The sequence below is a fragment of the Pelodiscus sinensis genome, chromosome 6, assembly GCF_049634645.1.
Source record: "Pelodiscus sinensis isolate JC-2024 chromosome 6, ASM4963464v1, whole genome shotgun sequence".
Lineage (NCBI taxonomy): Eukaryota > Metazoa > Chordata > Testudines > Trionychidae > Pelodiscus > Pelodiscus sinensis.
In genome coordinates, this window is record NC_134716.1 from 35,841,371 (window position 1) to 35,866,823 (window position 25,453).

Sequence of the window (25,453 nt, forward strand, 5' to 3'; positions counted from 1 at the left end):
TATTGTATGTAGAGCATTGTATGAAACTTTGTTTTGTACTATACTGACTTCACTAGTGCTTTTTATGTAGCCTGTTGTAAAACTAGAGAAATATCTAGATCATCTGAAATACCCTCTGGAAGACCACTGAGTACCCCTGGTTGAGAATAACCACCTTATACAAAATACTCTGAAATAGCTTATTTCGAAATAGCACGTCTACCCTACAGGGAAGGCTGGAAATTAATCTGAGGTAGGCTCCCATAATGTGGATTTGCTATCTCAATTTAGACCCGCCCCCCTCCAGGAAGCACTGGGGAGTAATGACCTGAGGGAGGAGCTATTTCAAAATAGCAGCAGTGGAACATCCACATGCCTGCTATTCCAAGCTAGATTTTTTGGAAGAGGCATTATTCCTCGTGGAATGAGGTTTACAAATGCCAAAATAAGCTGCTTGTTATTTCAAAGTTATTTTGAAATAACGGGCTAGCTGTGTAGATACTCACATAGGGTATGTCTACACTACAGCATTATTTTGAAATAGTTATTTCAAAATAGTTTATTTAGAAATAACGCATCTAGACACAAAATGCATTTTGAAATAGCATTTTGCTATTTTGAAATAGCACAACCACACTGATAGGATGCTGAATCGCATTTAAGGCCAGCCGGAACCAGTTCTGGTAGGGCATCCAGTCAGGAGTTAGTCTCAGGCAGCAACCACACAAGGTATCTGACACCTGTGCTTAAAGGGACCCCCCCCCCCAGACAGCTGGTTCTCAGGTTTCCCTGCTTGCTTGCCTACCTCGCTAAGGTACAGCAAAGCATTTTTTTTCGCAGCGTGGTCCGGTTGCCCTCACTCAGGACACCACAGCACTCTGCAGCATGGAGCCAGAGCCGCCCCTGAGCACTCTGGTGCTTCTCCTGTACATGTTGCTGCGAGCCTGGCAGCATGTTCTGCCTGCAGTAACAGTCTCCCTGGTGTGCCCCCCTGGGGGCTTGTGCCTCATTCATCCCTCACGTCCTTCCACTTACCCCTCCCTAACCCCCTTCCTGCTGTACAATAAAAGACATGTGGTCATTACAACAAAGCCTCTTTATTGAACAAAACTGGGGTGGGAGAAAATGAAACTGAGGTGAGACTGGGGAAAGAAGGTGGGAGAGGGGAGGAGGAAGGGTGGGAGAGGGGAGGGGGAAACCTGGGAGGAGGGAGCTGGCAGGGGGAGGCAAAGAGAAGAAGGGGGAAGAGAAGCTCAGGGCTCAGGGTTGGGGGTCTCATCGGCCCAACTGTCTCCCAGCACCATGGGTGCAGGGGCCTCGGCATCCCTGGGGCTGTGGGGAGGAAGAAGCAGGAGGGGGAGAAGGAGGAGGAGGAGGAGTGATAGCTGGGGAGGCAGCAGGGGCAGGAGCAGCAGGAGGCATCAAGCTTTGCCCCAGAGGGGCACGGACCATCCTGCCCCCCAGGATGGGGTCCACAGCATAAAATAGGGGCAGAGGTCTGGGTCTGCCCCTGGTTGGGAGCTGCCCCTTGTGGCCCTGGCATATGGCTGCTGCAGCTCCTTTATTTTCATGTGAACCTGCTCCTGGGTTTGCATGTGGCCTCTGGTGGCCAGGTTGGCAGCCATCTGCCTGTAGACAGTTGCATTCCTCTATTTAGAGCGGAGATCAAGGACGTTGGCGGTATCCCCCCAAACCTGAATTAGATCCCTGATCTCTGCATTGGACCAGGCAGGCGCCTGCCTTTTCCGGCCCCTGGCAGGCTCCTGTGAGCTGGCAGACTGGTCCTGGGGAGCGGTGGAGGGCTGCTGGCACTGGCTGCCTGGCTCATGCTGGGGCCACTGGGTCAGGTACAGTGACTGCTGGCTCTGGGCTGGCAGGCTTGGAGCTGGCACAGGCACTGTAGCCAGAGTCTACCCCTTTAAGGGCTCTGGGAAGAGGGGGAGGGAGAGGAGTTTTCCTGGTTGTGCCCAGAGTGGCCAACAGGGCACCCTGGGAAGGGCTGGAGGACTCCTATTTCGAAATAAGCGTCTACACAATGCTTATTTCGAAAAAGCAATTTCGCAATTGGTGCTATTCCTCATAGAATGAGGTTTATGGATTTCAAAATAAGCCCTCTGCTATTTTGATTTAATTCAAAATAGAGGTTCGGCTGTGTGGACACTGGTAAATTTATTTCGAAATAACGGCTGTTATTTCAAAATAACTTTGCTGTGTAGACATACCCATAGTTATTTCAGAATAATAGACTTTATTCCGAAATAACACTGCTATGTAGATGTACACCGAATGATGATTGACATCTATTTTGATAGGAATTAATTCATCCAGTCTATAGCGCTGCACCATTTACTTTCACAAAAAGTAAATCATCAGAAAAATCATCAATCCTTTAGAGGTATCAAACAGAAAGACCAAGGCCAGGAGAAGATCATCCATCACTGTAGGTCCATTTCTGGACCTACGCTATATGCAATCAACTCTTAGAACAGCAAGAGGCTATTAGCAAGGGATAGGTGCTGGTGGAACTTGCATGATGTTACAAAAGAAAAAAGAAACTGGAAAATGTGTGGTTATTGGTGATATATGAAGATTCTTCCATTCATTAGGGAATACCTTGCCTTCTTTAATGACTTATCTGTCAAAGGAGCCATGGTTTCCTTCCTAGATTTCATCAGCTACAATGGGCAGAGAATAGTTTCCCAAATGGTAGGCAAGATATTCCTCAAGATTCCAGTGATTCTGTTTTAACAGTTGATCCAGATTCTATCAAGATAGACAGGAAAGGCCCTGTTCTTCTGTGTGAAACAGCTATGCTTGTTTCAGTGTAGGCTTCTCTGATGCAGTTTATTGTTAAGCTGCAAAAATAGGAAGGCTCACTTTCCAGCAGGTGGTGCTGAGGTTTAGCAACCTGTGTAGGCATCCAAGGTCAATTTCCGGTCAATGATTTGGTGCATATAGTATCTGGGAAGTAGGTTCTTTTAGCCTCCTTTAGGGCAAATGCAACTAGTGCTTGAGCTGCTGTCTTTTTTGGAATTGCCAGAGAACCACAGCAAAGTACTGGGGACTGAGAGTATGTCTACACAGCAAAGTTATTTCAAAATCATGGCTGTTATTCCAAAATAACTATAAACTTCTTGTTTCTAGGAAAGTTTCAGAACTTCCAGGGCCTAACTAGTTTGGTTGGCTCACTGAAGTAGTAATCATGGATCCAGTCAATAACTACTCATTCTGAGTCATTTGCCTAGCCCCAACTGTCTTCTGTAATGACTGAACTACAGCATCATTCTTGCTGTAACAATGAGTTAAATCTTCTGCAGCTCCAAAAATCTAAGAGTTGTGTTACTGTGTGTGTCTGCTACAATCTCATAATTTCCATCAGTGTAACTGGAGTTTCAGATATGTTGTTTTATGTCCGCGATTCCAGGTCCCTTTTGGTTGGTCTCTTTTGTTTTTTAATTTAACATTTCCTGTACTGTTCAATTTAGGCATAAGGAGCACGCTAGCTGAAAGCTCAGTCCTGGATGATACTGCATGCACATAACATAGAGCTCCACTCAGGCATTCACTGGGTACCACTGAAATCATTGAGAGTCGAGGATGTTTTGTGCTTCGCAAGTTCTGTGTTTGAAACAGAATCCTTGATTAATGACCACCAGCACTCATGACTGCCACAGTGGATGACTGATAGATGGGTCACATTGTTCATTTTAAAGAAGTTATGTGGTTTTTTCCAGGAAAAAATGGCTGATTTCAGAGTTTCCTGAAGTTTATTTATAGGTATGTTCATCACCTCTTTCAAAGTACATGTTTCTGGGGCTCTTTTGGAATCATGAAGCTCTTTTGACTTGGGCAACTTTTAAATGATCAGACATGGTTTGTATTTACACAACAACTCAAAAAAGGTTCCCATCAGTGCTTGTTTGGCAACTCATCTCTCTGTGGAAGTTTTCTTTTCTTACTATTACTGTGAGGGGAAATGAAATGAAAATTTGAATCTGTCCTATGTTGTAAGAGATTAATTTAAGATTACACAAGTTAAGAAATTGAGAGTGAAGAAGTATACTTCATTTGACCTTCGCTCACTCCACTATGTAAGAATCTCCACCAAAGAAATTTGACATCTGCTATAACATCTATAATCTGAAACTCTGAATTTCCTTTCTTGATTTAATTCAGACCCTGAGTGTTCTTTAATTTTGGGTGGTGGCAATTATTAATTATGCCGGAGAACAAAGAGCATCAGAAAGGGTGTGTTACTCCAAAATGAGGAATAACAGGAATTTGTAGCAGTGCTGGATCCATCATCTTAGTTCAGGATTCACCTGGGTTTGCTCAGAAAACATCATCATGCAACACAAAAGTGGTGGAGCACTGCACAGCTACCACTGAATAAAGGAAAAGAAAGAAAATAGTGAGTGGTTACAACAAATGACTTTAAAAACAGATGAGGCAAATTCTCCTATTGGCATAGACCTTCAGTATTTCTCTTGAATGATTTGGGATTCGGTTACGTCAAATAGTCTTGTAAATCCAGAAGGAATGCATCATGTTCATACTTTTTATTAAAGATTTTTTTTAATTCAGCGTATTCTTTGTAAAAGGAGACTAAAACAATTTCTAGTGGCTAAAGAATCGGACTGGCAAGTAGGAAATCTGTTTTTTATTGCTCAGAATGCCATTGACTTGTGTAACTGTGGACAAGATCACTTAACGCCTCTGCAAATCAGTTTTCTCTTCTAAAATAGGAAAAAAAGGCATGTTTAAAGATTTACTTCACTGATGTTTGTAAAATGACTTGACATCTTTGGATGGAAAGCACTAAGTGCATAGTGTATATTACATTAGGCATTCCTAGGATTCTGAATGTGCCCTGTCATTCGATGGTTTTGTGTACATTAACAGTGTATAGATAGGGTTTCCTGGCAACATTGTGTGTTACCAGCAATCTCACAAGTGTTCCAATAGGCTATGACTGATTGTATCTACACGGTTTTAATTGGCAGATATCTTTAAGCCTTTTGGGATATGATCAAATTTGCAGTATCTACATGTACCCTGTTGTCTTTAACTTCCAAATTAACATAAGGCTATTCTATGTCCCAAGTCTCTTCGTCGGTTTAGCTATCTGATTACAGACTGCATTGGGAGAAGAGGTACACACAAGGGAAGCCCATTTTGTGCAGAAATAGTCATCAAATTCCTAATTAGAAAACCAACTGTCCAAACAAAAGAATGACTTGCATGCCTGGCTTTGTTGTGGTAAAGTGAAAGGGAGCATCAAATTACATGATTCAGAAAGAAAATGACACTTTCACAAGAGCCCTTCGAGAGATAGCATGTAATCAGGGCTTGGTGAGGTCACATTTATTGCATAATAATTAAAATTAAGACATGATGTGTCACCCTTTTTTGCCCTCGTGTTGATAAGTCATAGGCTAAACATCTGGGATCTCATGTATATTTTTCTTTTTTGGTGTCCCACAGTAGAAAAGTGCCTCATCTTACATACCCTTTGCACAAGTGTCACCCTTTCTCTAGCAGTTAGTCAGACAATGGGTTCATTTGCCTCAACTTTTAAACTTAAAGTGAAAAAGCATCTACACAAAAAGGTTGGACCTTAGTCTAGCCGGGGCGGGACATCCTTGGCTCTTAGCTCTGGTCTACACTAGGGAGTTATTTCAAAGGAACTCCCCTTATTTCAAAATAACAAGCAGAACAGCCACACTACCAAGCCTGTTATTTTGAAATAAGGGGATGGTTATTTCGAAATAATAACTCCTGCTTTTCACGAGGAATAATGCTTATTTCAAAATATTATTTTGAAATAGCATTAGTGTGGATGTTCCACTGCTGCTATTCCCAAATAACTACTCCCCAATAACTACTCCCAAGAGTCATTCAAAGTAATTACTTCCCGGTGCTTCCTGGGGCTCTAAATCAAGGGAGCATGTCCACACTAAGGGTACGTCTACACAGCTGCACTATTTTAGGATAACATCCGCTATCCTGAAATAGCACTGTGCCCGACTTAACAACATGCCCGCTATTTCAAAATACATTCGAATTAACGGGCATCTTTTTCCGGCTTCCTGTAGACCTCGTTGCACAAGGAATAAGGAAGACTCTGGAATAGCACTCTATTTCTAAAATTTGGCGCTGTGTAGACAGCGCCAAATTTCAAAATAGGCTCTCTCAAAATAAGCTAAGCAATTTGTATAGCTCAAATTGCATAGCATATTTCAAGCCATGCATGACTGTGTAGACATACCCTATGGGAGCATGCCTTGGACTAATTTTGAGGCTTCCCTGTAGTTTGGACACACTATTTCAAAACAGGTTATTTTGAAATAATTTCCTAGTGTAGACGTGCCTTATTGACTTTGGTAGAGACTGAGCAATCTCAACACCTCTCAAGAGAGGATTTGTCTGAGCAACAGGAATATGTTCCTAATATAATACAAATTCTTGTCAACCTTTTATTTTAACTGTGCATCCTAATCCAAAATGAGGATTTCTAATCAAAAGCCTTACAATGCTGTGTTTTTATGCTAATCTTTTTTATATATATTTCAATTAAAAAGTAACAGGCAACTCAGAGCAAGAAATTTAATTTTTGTGCACATGCTCACCTCTGAACCTATATGTTAAACAGAAAATCCCATGATTTGATATGTACAGCAGTACCATTCTAGCTTCAGTGATTTGTGTCCAGAGGTGAATAAATCACATAACATCAGTCCGCACAAAATGGTGCTGCCCCAGGTTACAGCAAACAATATGTACCTTTCAAAATGTTGTGTTTTCCTTCTAGGGAAGTGTGTGACTTGGTCTCAGCACACTGCTGGTGAAAGGTCCATGGGTTCAATACTGAAGTCTATACTTAGATGAAATGTCCATTAATTTCAAAGGGAGTTTTACCCAGGTATGGATAAAGAAACAAGATCTTGGCCTTGCAAGATGCTGAGCACTATGGAATTCACCCAACAATGTAATTAAATGTACATGCTCTTCTGGGCTAGGACTGGTGTGCTCCGCATTTCTATGCTAGAGCCCCAAATATGATTGAATCATGGAAATACTCCCACTCTCCCCAAAACTGAAACAAAAAAAATCATTTGTCAAATGAAACATTTTTATTCGCCCAAAATGATTTGTGTCAGTGTATTTAAATGAATCTAACTAAATGTCTGATTATTTTGAAGAAAAAACAGTTTCATTTTTCAAAACAAGAAAATGGACTTTTTTGCACAATAATCGGGGTTTTTTCCAGCTGTTTGCCAAATTCGACCCAAATAAATTATTTGTCAGAAAACGTTTGCAAAACCTTCCTAAACGTTGTGTCTGACACTCTACTGCACAGGCTGTAGGAGGAGCTGCAGCCTGGACATGGAAAATCCTGGGATGAATATTCCATTCCCTCAGCCCCTAGAGGTAAAAATCTTTTACTCAAGCTTTTCTCTTGAGTTCAGGACTAAAGCTACCTGCAAATCCTAATCTCCTGTGCAAACAGGTTTCTATCCCCTACTACCTCACACCACTCACTTTGGTCTCAATACCCTGCTGCAGTGCAGCAATGAGAGGTAATCAAGTTGCACAAGCAAGGCAAGCAGTAGAATGATCAGCTAATGTTGAATTATGCAGGAAGAGAACACTCTGTTTTGTTTTTTCCTTGGAGAAGTTTATGTATAATTCCAAGGAAATTCAGTTGCCTGTGCTCTGAATAATTATTAATGTTTGACAGCTTCAGGGGGGTAGCCGAGTTAGTCTGTTACAGAAAATAACAACAAATGGTCTGGTAGCACTTTATAGACTAACAAAACATGTAGCTGGTATCATGAGCTTTCAGTAGAAAAGTGAAGTATTTTGCATTGCAGCTTAGGTGCAAAAACAAAGAATGGTTCTGATATTATTGCATAACCCTTAATTCTAAAGGCAAAGGGGTCAAGAGCCTCAAGTGGTGCAAATCAACATAACTCCTTTGGCTTCAGTGGAGTAAGGTTAACATGTAACAGCTGCAGATCTAGCTTGAAATCACTAAAAAGTCCTTAGCTATTGCGTTTTTGTTTTTAAAATGAAGAGTGTCTATTCTATTTTATCTGTCTGGTATGGCAAGCTACAGCCTTCCAAAAAGAATAATAGACCTGCTCATGGTGACTGTCCCTGATCTGCTTTAAAAGTTTTAATGAATATCTGCAGTTGTAATTTTTCACAAACACCACTTTTTGTTGTAGTAGTAAAGCAGCCACAAGGCAACTTTTTAATATGTGAGAAAAATACTCAGAGGAGATCATGTTTTTACAAAAAAAACCTAATCAGAAACTAGATTCTAATCCAACAGATTCCACCACTCATCCATATGATAAATGGCAAGAAAGAAATAAGTCAGTTACAGAATTTGGGGGCTATTCTTAACAGCCAGATAATGATACTATTCAATTACCAGTAAGGAGCTTAATTCCCTGGGTTTAAAGGAAATATCCTAAAACTTATTTAAATTGAAACATTAAGGCAACGTATTACAAATTCTAAAAGCAGGAATTGGAAGAGATAATGTTCTTGGAGCATTGAGAACTCACTCACTTTGCACATAAACAATGCTTTCATTCTGAATCACATTCCAGCTTCATTTACACTGAACTGGAACTTCCCCAAATTTCAGATCCAGGATTCTGGCCATTCTCTAACCTTTGGGCAGGGAACGTCATTTCCTGTGACTTTATGGACTGCCTAGTAAGAGACCTCATGAGCTTGAGGACTTTAGTCACTACCATAATGTAAATGCTCAATAATCTCCTTTAAAAAAAAAATCAGAATTCTCTTTCTTCTTTGTAGAGGTGTGGTATTAACAAAAATGGTATCCTTTAACATAGTTTAGTTCACATTCAAAGGTTAATTGCGGGATATATATGTAGTATATTGAGTGCTACAAGTGGCTGATGGCAAAATCTTTTATTCTGAAGGCCTCATACTTCAGGAGTAGAGAGAATTTGAGTTCATCAGAACTATACATCAGACCTGAGGGGTCCAGTAATATGTGTGTTGTTAAAAATACTAAGGGCAAATATTTCTTCTGGCATTCCTGAGTTCCTGCTGCTGTATTGTTAGACTACAGATTACTACACTAAGCTACAGAGGATGACAGGACAGAGATACAAAAGCCAACGGAAGGCATTTTCACAGCTTCTTTAAATACTAAGACTCTGTCCAAATACCCACACTCCAAAGTATTCTTGTAAATATTGAAATGAGCTTTTCACATTTCTATTGAGCATTACAATTATAGCCAACCCCAACTGTACACTCTCATCTTTGAGGTGAATTCCCAAAAAAGAGTATTAAAAATATATTAAAAGTTGGCTTTTTTTAAAATTTGCCTTCTAGTTTTTCCAGCCTCTAGATTTCATATTTCCAAATTGTAGGAGCTAGAGACTTTAAAAAAATGCAAGCGGAGATTCTCACACAGTCATTGGATTTCAAGAGCCAAGACTTCAGGAGAAACAGAAAATATCACAAGAAATGATAACATTGCAAAAAGTTGACCATACTGAGAATTAAATCTTCCTAATTTTCTCTGAAATGAGTGAGTACTAGTGCCGTGCCACAGACAAGATTCAGAGTAGGTGAAGGACCAGATTTTCAGATGCACTCTCTTCTGTACAGGGCCCATATGCTCTTGCGTACCCTCTACTATGTAAAAACCCTTATTTCCATGACAAAATATTTTCTTGCATTTGTGATGAGCATTCTGAGTATGATGAGTTATTTGAGGCAACTGCAAGTCCTCAAAGGTCCTATAGGTAATGGCTAGGCAGGTGTTCCCATGGTATGTAGATTTCTAACAAAAGTAGCCATTCCAGTGTGCTCAACTTCGCTACATTGTTAAGGATACTCCCATCCATCTGGTAGATCTGAGAGACTGCTCCAGCCCCAGACCATTGCCCACTCTTGCTTTGCCCTGACCCCAGCTGGTCATCTGATTTGCACATGACGTGAGGACAATCAAAGTCTGCACAAGCCCACTGACATTTTTATGGCTGCACTTCAGGCACACTCAGAAGGGCACACACTTAAAAATATTTGGCTTGATGTGGCTTAGCCAAAGTCACACGGGAAGGGACTGAACCCAACTCTTTAGACTCATTCATAATCAACCAATACACCAGTACTTCAGTAGAAAAGTGAAGTTTTTTTTTACAAAGAAGACTCATTGATATTAAAAATATGTATATTTTTAAAAGAATGCATATTTAAAGAACAAAATTGTGCCTCCTTTCATAATCTCCTTTCTTGTAATGTATACAGGATAAGCAATGAAACATGCAATCTTTCACTTTCATTGTTTCATGTCTGGTTAGCAATAGCTCCAATATTACAAAATATAATACTGACAGTCATGATAAACTGGCATATTAAAGAGAACTGTCATGGTAATCTACAAACGTTACTTGCTTTACGAATAAAAACATACTGGAAGGAAGAATTTTGCCATAATTCTGATGTAAGCTTTGAAATAGCTGAAGACTGTTATTCACTTCATTCCAGATAAGGTAGGAGTCACACCCATCCTGTTGTACAGCAGATTGTGAAATCATTTTCGGCATGGAAACAGCTTGCAGAAGTATAGTGCAGAGGTTCGGTGCTGCAGTGGGACAGGCAGGCACATTGTTACTTGGAGTGAACACTGAGCCTCTTGGGACTAACTTGAGCCAGGGTCAGGTTCATCTGTATAGGAACCAAAGTGCTCTCGGGGCCAGTCTAACAGACTATAGATTGAACTAAGGATTCAAGAACTAAGGATTCTCACAAACCTCACCTCTTTCCACTCTGAGTGCAATGTGTATTTCTTTGACCTTGTCTTCTCTAATACACACAAAAGAACTTGTCAATCTGCATGTAAATTAAAAAAAAAAAAACACAACGAAACAGCCCACTTTTGCTCGGCTAGAGAGATGAGCGAACACATGACACATAGTAGTTACTGCACTTAATGTACTCCAGGAAGGGGCCTGCATACTGCAGTGAGAGCACAATGGAAGAACGCATATGGACAGGAATAGGTGAACTGTGCTCAACTTTCCTTTGACCAAGGGAAGCCGTGGCTGTGTTCTTGTCCCGCCAACTCCTACTTACTCAGAGGAGTTTTCTATCCATCAGGCTAGAGGTAATTCCAGCTCAAGGAGACATCTGGCTAGCTGCTAAGAATAGAGTGCAACTGTGGCAGCACAAGCAACAGGAGACACTAGTTGCCCGAGTGCATAACTAGGGTCCCCGGTGGGATCATGCTCGGCAGCTAGTCCCTGTTGACACTTGTACTGTTGAGCTCTATTTTTAGCACAGTAACTCTGAATAGGAAAGTCTCGCCAAGCTGTAACTTACACGTCCAGTGTAGTTGTTTCCTGAGGATGGTACTGACAGTAATTATGACCTAACACAGCCTTTGAGCTTAGAACATAAGGATTGACATTTTATTTGGGTCTCACACAGGTGTAGAGAGAGGGAAGACTCTTTTCACCCATCTTCTTTTGTGATTTTGTATTCTAAAATTGAAACAATTATGTTGCTCTGCAGGCAGTAAAGAAAGCCAAGTAACCATGTCTTCCTGATGGGCCCCAAAGCCAAAATTACACCCAAATCCAATCATTCGATTATACAAAACCTCCTGTTCTTTAAGAAATAATTAACCAGTATTTCAGTACTTCAGAATAATGCAACTATAAAGGAGCTCTTTTAGAACATGGCGAGGATGCTCAGCTATGACAACAGTCATTTGTAAAAGATGAAAGAAACATGGAGAAATGGTGACCTAGTTTTTTGGGCACATCTCTGAGTTTATTCTAAAGGCTTCCAACATCTTCTGTGCCTCTCTGCACTCTGAGACAGAACATACAGGCAGTCCCCGGGTTACATGGATCCGACTTACATCAGATCCCTACTTACAAATGGGGTGAGGCAACCCCGCACTAGCTGCTTCCCCCCAGCAGACCAGGGAGACGCAGAGCAGCTTTTCTCAGCAGACACCTCAGCTTGAGAATAAAGGCCTGAGGGAAGTGAGGTGTGGGAGAATAAAACTGAGCTCTGGAGAAATGTTTGGCTAGAGTTTCCCCTACAATATGTACCGGTTCCGACTTACATACAAATTCAACTTAAGAACAAACCTACAGTCCCTATCTTGTACATAACCCGGGGACTGCCTGTACTTTTGTCCATACCCCACAAACTATAGTAATACTTTTTGTGCAAGGCATACCTTTTAGTAAGTTATCATTTGAAAGCTCAGTTCCCTAGTCAATATTGTTCTGAAATAATGTGTGGCAATGTTGTATGTGAAGTCATAAGATTTCCCTCTATGATGTTATTAATGCATGTTACAAACCACAGCCCTCCCTAAGCAGAAGTTGATAAGCAGGCTCTGTCCTAAACAAATGATTGTGTGCTCTGCTTAGTATGCATTTAAATAGTAATCAGTCATTAAGCAGGAAGGGAAACAAAGGAAGCTCAAACAAGTGAGGTAAAAGCAGCAGAGAACATCCTTCCCCATAGATTTTGTCTCATACTGCACACTTATTTTGGAATAGTTATTCCAAAATAGGTTATTTCAAAATAGCACAACTACATTACAGGGAAGACTCAAAATTAGTCCAAGGCAGGCTTCCCTAATGTAGATGTGCTATCTCGATTTAGAGCCCCAAGAGGCACTGGGGAGGAATAACTTAGAATGGCCCTGGTGAGGGCCAATTTCAAAATAGAAGAAGTGGAGCATCTACACACACACCTTATTTCAAACTAGCTATTTCAGATTAGGCATTTTTCCTTGTAGATTTCAGAATAAGCCATCCATTATTCCAAAATTATTTCAAAATAATGGAAAGGCCGTGTAGATGCTCTCGTTGTTATTTTGAAATAACGGTGCAATGTAGATGCACCCCTGGTTTATAGCCAGAAATGGCTTTCAAGGGGGTGACAAACTATAAAAAGGAAGGACAAACACATGAAGGCAGTCCTTTCTTTCTCCCTGCCCCTCACATTCACCTAAAGCAACAAAGAAGGTCTTTGTTGGAATCTGGGAGAAGGGACCCTGACTTAAGAAGTTTGGTCAGTAAGATTTCTCACCACATGCTTTCAGCAAACTTTGCTTTAAATTTAATACATTGTTAGGACCAGTTGCATTTTATGTTGTTTTTTTGCGTGGGAGGGGGGGAGGGAAGAAGTTAATCATTTCTGATGTTTATGCTTCAACTTATATTGTCCAGGAAGCAGAGGACATACATTTCTGAGGGAAAAATCTAAGACTGTGGGTGTGTTTCAGGTTACCCTGTGGTATAACCAAGACTGCTGAGAGCCAGAGTGTAACTCAAATGTGGTTGGTAGACTGCAGTTACACACAATCACTCATGTATGACTTGCATCCTGGAAGGCTCTTTGTGAGTAGCCAAGATGGGAACTCCTTCAGAAAAGCATCACAAGGGTTGCAGGCCATGGTTTGCCCAGCTGCTCATTGGTAGGTTGTACCCAGGTAAGCCACACTCTCCCAAATTCCTGTTATCTTTGCTTTATCAGCTCAAACAATAGCATTCCTCATAGTCTCTCATGTGAAATGGACAAAGACAACCTGATTTTTTTTAAAAAAATTCCAGACTCCTGTATCCAATAGAACATATTTCCAATATGATGAATGACTTGGATTGTGGCATTTTTTAAATATCCTATTTTTAAAAGGGTTTTTTCCTGTTCCCTAGATGATTTTTATCAGGTTTTTCTTAGCAATGGTAAAACTGAACTCACTACCTTTTATAATCAAACAGTGAAACTCACTAAAAAGGGATATCATACACAAAGTCAATAAACTTAAAAAAAAATGAAGAAAGGTGTTTTGCCAACTTCCTTCAGTTATAGAGTATGGGTGTTCGTTGTAACTACAGCAGGTAGAACATTTTTAGAAAAAAATTCCATGTTAACAGTTTCCTTTCAAATTTGGAATGCTTCCATAAAACTGACCAAGTGAACTATATCGGACAGGCCTTCCTTAGGGAAAGGTAAGGAGAGCCAATTCAGACAAACTTTTGCTCAACTGTGTAGGTCACTGTTTAAAGGCAAGTACATTCCCAAAGAAGCTGGTAAGCAGAGCGACACCCCAGAGGTTTAATGGTATGTGTAATGTCATAATACATACTAGTGCTTTAAATAAAGCAAAGTTTTTAACATGATCAAAAAAAGCAACCAACTAGCAACTGTATCTCCACAGTCAAAGACCAGTAAGATAAAAAGCTGGGCGTTCACATAAGAACGTTGACAAACGCCCTGTATGTCCTGCAAGAGCAGCTGGTTCACATGGAACATGAGGCTTCAATTAGTTTTATGAGCAAGCCTAAAGAACATCACAAATAAAAAACAAGTGATATTATTCTGCTCTGAACACATTCTACATCCAAAAGCTGCTACAATATTTTTGGGATTAACACCCTCTTCCAGAGTTTACCACTGCACTTATGGGATAAGGGTTTTCTGAGCATTTCCTCTTTCCTTGCAGGCTCCGTGCTGGTCCAGAGGAAGAAGGGAATGCTGAAACAGAGTGCAAGACGTTATCTTTAGATAAGACACCACTTTAAATATTCTGTAGTAGTGTGCAGTTCATTTGATTTAATGGGGGCAGGGAGGATGGAGAGAGCAAAGGGGAGGAAAGGAAAGGTGAATGATCCTTTTAAATATTTATAGACAATGAAAATCTTCAGTGCAAAGCATGCTACAGGAGGAGAATCCTATTATCATCAGGAGTTGTGCTGGAATTCATCTGGCACAGATACTAGCTAAAGTTATCAGCCCTCCAAATTTCTCCTCCTGCTCTGATCCTGCCTGAAGAGGTGGCATTACCAGTCTAGAGATTTACAGAGCAATATGCTTGCATTTATCTCCGATTAATATATGGGGTTATTTTATGAGTATTTTAAGTGCAAATTAGATAGGGCCCTTATCCCCTTTCAAGTAGCCAGTATGATCTTTGTCCTGAAAAAATTACATCTCACTATGATAGACCAATATTAAAGAATATGTTAATTTACTTCTTACTTTTCTATTTCTGAAGTATAATCAAAGTCTGAAAGAATTATTGTGGGGGATGGGAGGAGGGAGACTCCTGCTTTCGTTATCTACCTTGGATGTTTTTATACAGTATTTGTACTGCTGTACCCCCAACCTAGTAACCATTTGACCAATCCTGGATGAGAACCTCATTGTTCCAAGTGTTGCACATGTTTCCATTGTAAGGTGTTTGTTATGAAGAATATCAAGTTTGTTCCTCTGCTTTTTGCGGTAGATTTCTGGGAGGACTCTGGGTGATTTATTGTGAGCTCATATACTGCTTGAAGGGGCACAGCGTTGATTAATACAAGTTTCCTTTATCCAGATTGTTAGCCAGCCACTGAAGTTAAGCCACTTTCTATAATCGTCACCTCTGATTGGTGACGTGGATGGACTGTGGTTGTCCATCATGGAGCATGACATATTAGGAGGGATAAGTGAACCTTATGTCGTTTACAGTTTGGTTCAATGTCTCGCTGTCAGGGTTAGCCAGGCTGTAGTTATCATGTCCCCGCATGTTCACATCAGATAACTGAGCCCTTGGTACCTAGGAATTCAGACCTCCTCCCCCCGCAAAAAAACTTCAAAAAGTTTTAAGCAGTCTGATTAAAACTCTCTTCCATTTTCAACTGTTCAACGTTCAATCAGTCTCTCGGGTGTTGTGATGTCACCATTTCATTTGTTTTCCAGTCATCACAGAATCATCCAGCCTAGCAAAACAACTTCAACCCTCCCTAAATTTCTAACATACAAAACAAAGAGAACTAACAAACAGAACTCTTCTCTCTTAAAAAGGAAAGACCAGAAACCACCACCATAGCTTTCTGTCCTTCTCGGTAAATCACAAAGCAGCATAAAAGGGCAACAAAAAATTACGATAATGGCCTAAGGATCAATCTCTGCCACATTCTGCATGTCACAAAGACACCCGGCAAACAACTACTGTATTGAGGCTCGCCATAGAATGGCCATATCCAGGTCACACCAATGGCCCATATAGCCCAGCATTCTCTCTTCTCATAGTGATCAATGGGAAACCAACAAACCTCTACGTAATAAAGCTGCAAACAAAATAGCTTCTTCAGTCTCAATTTAGAATTACCGTAGTTAGATTAAAACCTTTCACAGAAAAGCAACTCAATGTTGGGTAAAAGCCTTGCAATGAATTTACTCATTACTGGCATCCAAACAAAAGCAGTGATTATTATTACATTGTCAGGCAATTTTGTCAGGGTTATTCAACATGTTTAGTCTGATGCTAATGTTTAGAGAGGAACAACTGGTCCAAACAAGCAGATCAGAGTCGGAGTAAGAAAAATTAATAGAAAAAAAAATGTTGGAAGAGGCAGGGCACATACAGACATAGATGGAATGAGTCAGATTCTGATATTTCAAAAGAAAAAAAGAGAACAGTGTCAGGAACTGTGCTCTAGATTTCTGTGAATCCCTGTTTAGTTTAGAATACACACATCTCTGCCATGAAGAACAGGACAGCGTGTAATGTTTTGGCACAGTTTAATGTCTGTTCGCTTGTGTGGATATAGCTAGTAGGCAGCAGCTACACTTAATAAAAGTTTCTGAGTCAAAAATGAGGAAGAATATGTTCAGAACATAAAACAGAAGTCCCCCACAGATAACAATATGTGTTGCCTCAGCAGTTAACCGCTTGTACATTCACTTGAACAGGTCAAGCAAGATAATCTGTAATACAGCCTCTCTCTGACTTACGAACCGGTTACGGACCAAGCAATTGGTCGTAACTCGGTTTGTTCATAAGTTGGACCCCATTGAGTTACATGCGACCGCGCTGTTCGTAAGCGCGGATCACGTTGGTAATTCAGGGTCCACCATTTATAACAGTTTTGGTCATAACTGCGAATGGTCATGAGTTGACCGTTCTCAACTCAGGGACTGGCTGTACAGTTGGACTTCCCTGGTCCAGTACCCTCAGGACCTGAGTGGTCCCGAATGAGGGAGTTTGCTGGACCAGAGGAGGTCAATTCCACCCTCCTGCTAATGGATTCTGGGCTTTCCTGGGGTCCGTCAGCAAACCCAGCAGGGCTCCATTCCCAACCATAGGATTCCCCTGCCCCCCGCTGCTGTGCTCCCAGCTAGGGTTCCATGGCTCTATGGCCACTGGGGCTCAAGGGTCACTGGGGAGTTGCAACCCTCTGGCTGCCAGGGCTCCAGGACTGCCAGGGCTCTGGAACTGACACTGCAGCCCTCCTCCCCCAGGTTCCTGCCACCGAGGCTCCTACCGGGGCTGCCAGGTCTCCAGTAGGCTCCCAGCTCTGTTCCTGGACCTAGACCTCTTAGGATATAGCTAGTAAGCAGATTCCTTATATATGGTGTTTACAGTTTGGTTCAATGCCTCTAGCACCCCCATTATAAAAGCTGTTCCATCCCCCCGAACATGCCTTATATCCAACATGCTGAATGCACCAATTATCTTGCTTTTAGTGCTGTATTTTCTATATATGAAGAATAGAACACATACTTTGGGTCTAAATGACTTAATTTTGATAAAAGCAACTAACTAGAAAAGAGCAAAATCTACAGGAGGAGCAAGTGCATAGCATGCACTCCTTCTGACAGTGTGCACAGAACTGTACACAAAATGCCTTATTCTTCTCTACCTTATTCACAGCGCAGAGATCTTGGAAATTTAATGACGTCTGGTGATATTCAATATCATTACCCAGTGAGGAGTTTTCAGCTAAATATTATAATTGTAAAAAGAACAAACTAAATGATAAAATCTTATGAAGTACTGAAGTCCTGTGTCTTGATCCCACAAAAATCCTGCTGAGCTGCTCAAATCCCACTGAAGTCCATGAGAGGATAGAGCAGTGTTTCTCAACCTTTTTTTTTTTATAAAGTACCCCTTTTAAAAAATATATAAGTACCCCCAGTACCTACAGTTTTCAGACATACAGAATTTTTTTCTACCATTGCAACACATTTGTTTAAACAACTTAATCATAGTTGGGCAGGTGATGAAATGTTTAGGTGTAAAAAGTACAAAAATAATAAAGCGCTGTAAAACTTAAAACAAAAATTCAGTTTTCTCCAAATTTCAGTTGCATTGACGTACCCCCCCAGACTTCTCTCGGGTACTCCTAAGGGTACTCCAACCACTGGTTGAGAAACACTGGGATAGAGCACTCAGCATCTCTCTATCTGCAGCTCGCATGTTCATTTCTATTAGAGGTGAAGAGTGCTTAGCAGCTCAAAGCAGGAACTCTACACAGTGGACCCATAGTGCCTCTATGGACAGAAGCAGTCAAGATTTTTTTGTTTGTTTGTTTTTCTTGAAAGGGTGGAAGGGAAACATTTATCCTAATGGCCTTAAGAGAGGTGATAACACCAATGAAAACACATTTCCAGTTCGTGGAGCTGTAGTTGAAGGGCCTTGGGGCCTATGCATCTTATTCACCAACTGCTGCAATGCTGCGAAACATGCCCATAAGTGCTAGAACTGGGCTGTGGTGGGTGCTGTAGCAGCCCTTAGCTTGAAGTGATTTCCTTTAGATACAGTGTTTACAATTTGGTTTAATGCCTCTGAGCACCCCCATTATAAAATCTGTTCCAGTCCCCTTGAACATGCCTTATATCCAACATGTTGAATGCAGCAACTATTTTCTATATACAAATAATAGAACACATACTTTGGGTCTAAATGACTTAATTTTGATAAAAGCAACTAACTAGAAAAAAGCAAAACCTACAGAAGGAGTAAGTGCATAGCATGAACTTGTTTGGACAGCATGCATAGAACTGTACACAATATGCCTTAACCTTCTCTGCCTTATCCACAGCAGAGGCCTTGGAGATTGAAAGGTACAGTAGGCAGAAAACAAAAGGCCAACAATAGCATAGCAAAATACCCACAACAAATGGCACTTTGTAGAAGTTCAGTGGTACAAAGTGGGTTATTGGCTACATCTGGGATGAGGCAACTGTATTTATTTATACAGTTAATGAAAAAGCTGGGAATTTATTTATGTAATATTGTCAAATTTAAGAAAACAACAAGAAAATAACGTGCCAGCAGCCACACTTGTCCCCATTAAAGGGAAATGTCAGGCCATGTTGTTCAACACCCAAGTAATGAGTGAACCATATAAAATGGATGTATGTCTCTGGTATCTGCAAAAACCCTGCATTTACTCATGGAAACATATCTGTGCATATCAGTGTTTCCTGTAAGCTGTGCACTTGGGCAGCCACCCAGGAAAGGTTCAAGTGCTGCTCACAGCTGGCAGCATATGTTTTTATTGGTGGTGCACATCTGCACGTGCCTCAGTGCACAAAACAAACTTTATTCTGCACATGGATGGAAAAAATTAGAGGGAACATTGGTGCACATTACCAGCTTAATCCACTTTCCTTTTCTTTTAGTAGGAGCAGTAACAGGCCCAGTTTAAATAATTCACATGCAGAGATATACCCACTCATACTATTTCCAGATATGCCTGTATAAATATGGACTTGTGTGTTTTATGGTGGGCTTTATAAGTTAAACAGTAAATTAAAAATATATACAAAAAAGTGAAATGAGCTATAGTTTTTTATTAAATGTATTTTATTAAAATGAGTCATCATCCAGTTAGAAGATTGACTTTTCTAGTTATGTGTAACTTTTCTTGAGTTTACAGAAAATGTTTCTTAAACATTAATATTCTGACAGCTACTCAAAGCTGCAGGATTTGTTTCAAAAATAGCAGTGGAAAAATATGTTTTTGCTTTTAGCATGTAATGTACAAGACCTGCTCTATGCTGGCTATGTGGTGGGGGATGAACATAAATTAGTAACTAATATTAAGAGGCAATCATGTGCTAGAGTATTTCCCACCTCATTTTTACTTTTGTAGATTTACTTTAAATGCTAAACAAAAGTTATAGAAGTACCCTACAGATAACAGTGAAAACACAGAGAAACAGATAACTGGATTTTTTTTAACTCAGCATTGGTACATTCTGAATGGTTCAATCAGCTGTGGTCATCTCAAGAAAATCTCCTTTCTATAAAGTTATGAAAGCAAGTGTATGAATTCTGGGTAAGCAGAGGTGCATTCTCCATCTGGGTTCAGTTAGGGCAGAGGTCTCCAACCTTATTAAGCACAAGATCATTTTTTGAATTTAAGTGCAATCCAAGATCTACCTCAAATACCCTTGCCCCACCACCTTCCTCCCCCTTTTCTGAGGCCCTGTCCAAGCCATCTTCCCTTTCTTGCCCATCCTTACTCACTTTCATCAGGCTGGGGAAGAGGGTTGGGGTGCAGGCTCTCGTCTTGGATTAAGGAATCTGGAGTGCGAGAGGGGCTCTGAGCTGAGCTTGGGGCAGTCAGTTGGGATGTAGGAGGGGTTCTAGGTGCAGGCTCTGGGAGGGTTTTTGGATGCAGGGTGCTCGGGGTGCAGGACTGGGGTAGGAGTTCAGGATGTGGGCTCCAGCTGGTGGCTCCTGGGTGGTGGTGCAGTAGAGCTATGGCAGACTCACCCCAGCTTTGGCCCTGGAGCACTCCCTAAAGAAGCCAGCAGATTCCATCCCAAGACCTGTTGTGCCCCCTCTCTGCTCTGTGGGAGTGCTTGACATCAGCACCTTGACATCAGCACCCCTCGTCTCCGTCCGCTGCCCTGCACAGAAAGCTGGAGTCTCTCCAGAGGGAGGGGCAGCTCCAAGGCAAAGGGCAGGAGATGAACAGAAGTGTGGGGAGGGGCAGCTGAAGTGTCAGCGCTTGATATCCTCTTTGCCAAACCAGTCAGGATCACCTGTCACAGGCTCCAAGGTCTACAACTAGATCCCAGTCTACTGGTTGATGACCACTGAGTTAGGGCCAATTTGAGCATGTGATTGGGGCAGGGGGAGAGGCTCCCTTGAGTCTCCTCCTAGCACTACTTTCAATGGTTTATAGTGTCCTTCCCCACAATTTATAACATATTAGGGCTGCTCTGAGTAAAACAAACAAAAGGAAGATCCTTTCTCCCCACCTTCCCTCATGCGAGAGGAGAATCCAACTGAAAATAAAGAAAGGAAAAGGTAGATTGCCTGAGAGAGCCCGTCAGGATCCATCTCTTAGGCCTTGGGTCTATTGTCTTTCAGGGAAGGGGGTCTACCTCCAGCCCCTCGTCTTAGGGCAGAGGTGGGCAATAAAACAGCAATGGTTCACCAAGGCTAGCCTCTGGTGGGCCGCACTGCTAAATTTACCTGTACCTCCACAGGTACAAGTGATTCCAGCTCCCATTGGCCATGGATTGCCATTCCCAGCCAATGGGAGCTGGAGGAAGTGGTGTGGACTGGGACACCACTACCTGCAGCTCCCATTGGCTGGGAATGATGATCCGTGGCCTACGGGAGCTGCAATCGCAGAGGGACAGGTAAATATAGTGGCACCCCCGCCCCCCACACCAGGGGCTAACATTGGAGAACTGGATCCAGCATATGGGACAGTATTTGCCCATCCCTGTCTTAGGGCATACTGCTTTGCAGCTGTCCATACAGCTTTGTGAGCATGAGGCCCGCAACTGTCTCCCTTTCAGCCAACCCATCTTTATCATCAGCAAGTTCTGAGATGGAGCAGCCCTCCTCCTGCTCCCCACTCCTTCCCTTCAGATAAAACAAGCCATACTGGTGCACCTCATTAGTGCTGAACAGACCCAGAAAAGCTCATCAGTCTCCTCCCAACCAGAGAGAGGGGACATCCCCTCACTATGGCTGTGTCTAGACTGGGCAGTTTTTCCGGAAAATCAGCTGCTTTTTCAGAAAAACTTGCCAGCTGTCTACACTGGCCGCTTGAATTTCCGCAAAAGCACTGACGATCTCATGTAAGATTGTCAGTGTTTTTGTGGAAATACTATGCTGCTCCCATTCGGGCAAAAGTCCTTTTGCACAAAACTTTTGCGCAAAAGGGCCAGTGTAGACAACTCAGATTTGTTTTCCGCAAAAAAAGCCCCAATCACGAAAATGGCGATTGAGGCTTTTTTGCGGAAAAGCGCATCTAGATTGGCACGGACGCTTTTCCGCAAAAAGTGCTTTTGCGGAAAAGCATCCGTGCCAATCTAGATGCTCTGTTCTGAAAATGCTTTTAACTGAAAACTTTTCCGTTAAAAGCATTTCCGGAAAATCATGCCAGTCTAGACGTAGCCTATATGCATCTGGGAACAAGTCTCCTACCCTGCTAGTCAGACTTCTGTTAACAGGCCTTGAACTTGAGTCTTAAAAATAGCAACGTGGATATTGTAGCTTGGGCAGAAGCTTAGACTCTGAAGTATAGCCAATCCCCAAGGCCTGAGCAACTGAGCTCCAGCCTAAGCAATAACATGCTGTTTTTAGTCACTCATTTGAGCCCCACTAACATGAGTTTGTTCCCAGCTGCACACAGATATATCCTTAGGGACAAGACAATATTACCAATAGTACGGAGTCACAACATTCCAGAGAGAACTGTGGTCTGCACCATTCTGCTGCTCAGGAGAAAAAGCACGTGCTGGGCTTTCTCTCAGGATGATGTTGCATGCTCCCATTTTGCAGTCCATCCACTTTGCTGGACTTTCAAAGGGAGAGCAGGACCAAATCCCCCTGTCTCTAACCTGCCCCCTTTGAAAATGGCTCTCTCACTCAAGTTCCCTCCCAGAGTGACCTGTATGCTCCTCACAAAGCACAGGAGCCACAGCTGAGCTTTGTCTTTGCATGGGAGATGTAAAGGTTTCTTGGCCTCTTATGCGTCCTCCCCCCCATGGGCATGGGCGAGCATAATCCAGACCAAGGTATCAAATGACATGTTTTGTTTTCCATGTAGAAATCATTAGATTTATGCATAGTCAGAGGCTAGTAGATGTAGGGGTATAAATGTGGGAGGCCATCAAAATCAACCAGAGCTTTATGTGGATGAGGGCAAGATTCACAGGATCTGACTTAAAAGCCAACTGCAGGGGAGGATCCATTTAAGAATTACTATTTGCACATGGCAGTCATGGGTTGCTGAATTCCCATATTTATGGATTATATTGACTTTCCTGTGTGCCAAAACACCCCCACCCCTGCAGCCTTACATGGGATTAGCAGATCTGCGTGTCTGTCACACAGCGCAAGTGCCAGATGTGAATGGTTAATAGCGGCATTATTATGCAGCGAGATGCACAGCACAGCTCCCCCATGACTCAATTTATGTAGGGTCTCAGTGAGCTCTTCCTCTCTCATAACAGCATTAGCTTTTCACCTTTAGTGTCAGACTCGAAATAGAAATAGCAGTCTATTTTCAAAGTGCCAGCACCAAAGAAACATCCTCAGTCTAGTGGAAATCAAATTGTCATTTTCTTCCGCCCTCAACAACGCAAACAAACTAGCTTGAATCACTGTCATATCTCTTCTGTTCTCATTTTTGCTATAATGACATTAAACTTAAAAAACAAAAAACTAGTCAAATGCAATATAAGAACGTGGTTGGAGAGTTGGTTGGTGCAATGGACTGATCAACCTGGGTTCAGGGCTGGATTTGGAGGCAGGAGTGACAAATGTTTTGCTATCTCATCCTGAAAAGATGGGGCAGTGAAAGGCATAATAAAGAGGCACTTTGCATTTATCATTGTTTCCATTTTTTATCCTTGTTGCCAAAAGGTCAGGCCCTTTTTTTCTGGCCTAAGTTTTGCAAAGATATTCATTATTCAAATCTATTTCCTATTCTCCAGCAACAACCTGGCCCTTGCACAGAAAGGCAGGTAGAAACAGTTCCTATGTGAAGCAGCTAGCTGGCTTCTGTTAATCAGGGAGCTGTGCCATCCTTCCTGACCCTTCCCCAAAATAATAACTGCCCAGCATTAGTAAGAGCTCTGCATAAATAAGACAAGCTGAATATCAGGGTCAAGGTCTGTCATTAGGATCGGAGAACACCATTTTCCCCATTGTCTTTCAGGCCATGTTAGAAATGCATTGTCATCCAGGAAATGCATTTCCTATTATTAATAGGAAGTTTTTGTTGTTAGATTGTGGCAGGTACTTTCAAAACAGAAATAGATAATATATGTATTAGAGCTTGTCATCCAAATTAAAAGAAATGTACTTACTTCTCACAATCATAATAGTTCAAGTTGTGCACTGAGGTCCTCTGTGTATCATGTGCTGTCCTCATTGTCACACTGATTTTTTTTTTTCTAAGAATCACAGTTCTGGACACAGGACTTGATCCTAAGCCTTTGTAGGGGATGAAAATTCTCCCAAAGCCCATGGAGGACAATGAATCAGTACTAACAAGAAATGAGGCAGAAATATTTTTAAACACAACCAGATTTAATATTCTATTTTCCCCATATTCATGAACCCCTTAGACCTGCTATGCAGATCTGAAAACTGAATCTTTCCTCTAAAACATTGCAGCTTTGTTTTATAAAAGCAGTTCCACAGCAGTGCAATACACTTCTTTCCTTTTGCTTTGCCAGTGGAGTTTACACTTTTGGGCCCTGATCCTTTATATGCTTAATTTTAACCACATGTCTTATTAAAAACAAGGCATTTTTCACAAGCTTAAAGTTAATCACAGATGTAACTTGTGTGTGTGTGTGTAAAACACTTAAAATACTGTGAGCACATATTTTAAAAAGACTGTTTGTTGTTGTTCATCATTATTGTTCTTAGTTGTGGTAATTTTATAGCCTGATACATTGAGCATTATAGTAAAGGAACAAAAGCCATAAAGAAAAAAGCATGCAGATATATTTATGTTGAAATAAAGGCTCTAGTTCATTTGGAAAGGTTTAATGTTCTCCATACAAAGAGGATTGTTTTGCAGAAGCACAGGGCTAATATTGCCATTGCATAAATTGTCAAAATTCATGGCAATTTTTCCCCGGCCTTACTGACAGCTGTTCCAAAAAGAGTGTTTTAAAAGTGCATTGGAACAATAAAAGGTCTGACTGGCATTTCACTATGGAAAAGCAAGTTAACTTGTCATGCAACTGGGACTTGGCATACCTGAAAGCGACTGGATACCACATAAAAAATGCAGGCCACAAAATATGTGCAGTAATAATCATGCCAGGGGAGGAAGGATTTTTACATAGAGTAAATATTTTTGGCAATTCCATAAAATATAGGAAGAAAGAAAGATTGAAATTTACCTTTAGTTTAGTTTGCCTGAAGCACAAAGTTGTAAACCACAAATAAACAGTCAATTGACAAAAGGCCAAATGCTATGGGATGCTGAGCAGGTGTTTTGTATCTCTTGGGATCTGGAGAGGGCGAACAGCTCCTCAGCTGCTGTAAAATGTCTGAGCTCTCCTGGAGCTCTGACAATGTACACTAGATAGAGAGCTGCCTCCAGGTGCTATGCATCCCTTAGGATTTACAGGTGCTGTTCCAAACCTCTCAGGGTTTGGCTACACGATTATAGCTTATTTCTGCCTC

The 25,453-nt window shown here is 41.5% G+C and overlaps 1 long non-coding RNA gene across 4 annotated transcripts in view; it reads right to left on the bottom strand.

The window, feature by feature from the left end:
• The window catches only part of LOC142830047 (uncharacterized), an 81,060-nt gene extending 55,712 nt beyond the window's left edge, over positions 1 to 25,348 (bottom strand). Inside the window, exons 1-3 of one of the 4 annotated variants that reach the window (XR_012905070.1) lie at positions 25,168 to 25,337; positions 24,118 to 24,297; positions 3,770 to 4,364 (exon numbers count right to left, since the gene is read on the bottom strand). This is a non-coding gene — a long non-coding RNA (uncharacterized LOC142830047). Of the gene's footprint in view, positions 1 to 3,769; positions 4,365 to 10,249; positions 10,619 to 14,108; positions 14,539 to 24,117; positions 24,298 to 25,167 lie in introns of those variants that run through there. The other 3 variants (XR_012905068.1, XR_012905067.1, XR_012905069.1) reach the window with 3 other exon arrangements.
• Positions 25,349 to 25,453: the final 105 nt, after the last annotated feature.